We start from the raw sequence: 2,246 nt of genomic DNA, 5'->3' as shown, positions 1-2,246 counted from the left end.
TTACCTTCAGCCCATGGTCCATGAAGAGACAAGAGCCTTTTGTTAAGCCTCTCCTCAGAGACAGCTACCCCTTTCTGCGCTCCATCCATCTGACCCTCTCCTGCCATTCTATGAAGAAAAACAAAATAGCAGGGAGCCAGAGCTTCCTTTAACCTCTTGCATTATTCACTGTCACAGTAAGTGAATAAAGGCTTGATTAGTACTTTCAGTCTTTCTGTCCAATTGACCACCTCAACACCTATTTTGTTGATAATTGTTGCAGAAAAAAGCACTTGAAAAATTCGGCAGTCATGCATGATAAAAACACTCAGCAAACTTAGATCAAAAGGGACTTTTTTTCCCACTCTGATAATAGACATCAATAAAAATACTACAGCTAGGGTGGGGGTCGGTGCGGAGATTCAGTCATGAAGTCAGGATTAGGGACTTCTCCCGCAGTGATGTGGCTGGCGAGCCTATTTGTGTTGTGGCGTCAGGCTTCCAGGTGACTTTACAGTGAGATGCTGCTCTCCATAGGGATGCTTATGCTGTCGGCCACACAAGTCTATACCATCTTGACGGCCCAGCTGTTTGCATTCCTAAACCTACTGCCTGTAGAAGTGGACATTTTAGCATGTAATTTTGAAAACACGTCTGACATTGATGACCTTCCAGCATGATTTGGTTATAGACTTCCAGCTGAAGGTTTAAAGGGTTTTTTGATTAACTCAAAACCAGAGGATGCCTGTGAACTCATAGTGCCTCCGCCACTAAGAGACAATTCATCTGGCCCTTTCATCGGGTTAATTAGAAGACTTGATTGTAATTTTGATGAAAAGGTTTTAAATGCACAGAGAGCAGGATACAAAGCAGCCATAGTTCACACTGTTGATTCTGATGACCTCATTAACATGGGATCCAGGGACAGTAAGTACAGATCACAAAATCTGTCCAGGATAGACATAGAGCTAGAAGAAACTGACTTCGTAAAGATCAACTTAAGAAACTCCCTATACATAAATTCAAAAAAGGAGATGAGTATGAGGTATGTGCCATTGATTTGGATGAATATGAAGATGGAGACAAGCTCAGAATCCTTCCGTGTTCCCATGCTTATCATTGCAAGTGTGTAGATCCTTGGCTAACTAAAACCAAAAAAACCTGTCCAGTCTGCAAGCAAAAAGTTGTTCCTTCTCAAGGCGATTCAGACTCTGACACAGAGAGTAGTCAAGAAGAAAATGAAGTGTCAGAACATACGCCTTTATTCAGACCTTTGGCTTCTGTCAGCACCCAGTCATTTGGGGCTTTGCCGGAATCCCGCTCACATCAGAACTTGACAGAATCTTCAGACTATGAGGAAGATGACAATGAAGATACTGACAGTAGTGATGCAGAAAACGAAGCTAATGAACATAGTGTTGTGGTCCAACTGCAGCCTGATGATGAATAGGATTACAACATAGCAAACACTGTTTGACCTTCAGAGGGTATTGGGTTATTTCCCTTTAAAATGTTTATTTAGGCATATAGTTATTTTGCTCCCTTCAGAGATTTCTGTGGAAATAACTTATTTTTTAGTATTCCACAGGTTAATCAGATTACTGAAACAGGTTTTTTTGACCTGGTATTTATCTGCAGGAGTGTACTTCATTTCACTAATAACTAATACAGACTGGTGCTGTAACTCAAGCATCAAATCAACTCTTCTTTTGGAATGAAATATAGCCAAAACATTAAAAAAAATTCCTCAGTATAGCTTACAATTAAGACCTAGATCACAATATGCAAATGTTCCATGTTTTTACACACAAGGTCAGTGCTGTGGTCACCTAGCATGAGCTAAGCCAACTCCCATCTCCATAAAGTTACCTAGAGTTGTTGAGCTGGAATATGGTTGTTCTGGTATTACTGCCATCATTAGAGAGAGGCGACAAGGTAAGTTAACATTTTTCTTCCGATCAGCACCACAGAGACTCAAAGTTGTCTTTTTCCTTTCTATTGCCAAGTAGTCTTATCCTGAGAGGAACAGTCTCTACTAGGGCAGATTGCAAAAGGTTTTTTTTTTTTTTTTTTTTTTTTAAGGTTTTTAATACTATAGTGTTATGTATGAACTTGACTTATTGGCTAATGTCTCTGGGCTTTAGTCACTGAATTTCAGTATCCTTAAGGATTTTTTGTGTTATTGTGATCAAAGCAAAAAGAAAATGCTGTATAGAAATACCAAACTTCAGTAATTGTTAATACTCAGATTATATACCTCTTAAAAA

At 39.4% G+C, this 2,246-nt stretch overlaps 1 pseudogene; it reads left to right on the top strand.

Moving 5' to 3' along the window:
• Positions 1-518: 518 nt before the first annotated feature.
• Positions 519-1,471, top strand: LOC101281286 (E3 ubiquitin-protein ligase RNF13-like; annotated as a pseudogene).
• The last annotated feature ends 775 nt before the right edge of the window (positions 1,472-2,246 follow it).

Source organism: Orcinus orca, chromosome 14 (genome assembly GCF_937001465.1).
Source record: "Orcinus orca chromosome 14, mOrcOrc1.1, whole genome shotgun sequence".
Classification (NCBI taxonomy): Eukaryota; Metazoa; Chordata; class Mammalia; order Artiodactyla; family Delphinidae; genus Orcinus; species Orcinus orca.
Note: the sequence above shows the minus strand (reverse complement) of the source record. Positions and strands in the feature narration are given on the sequence as shown.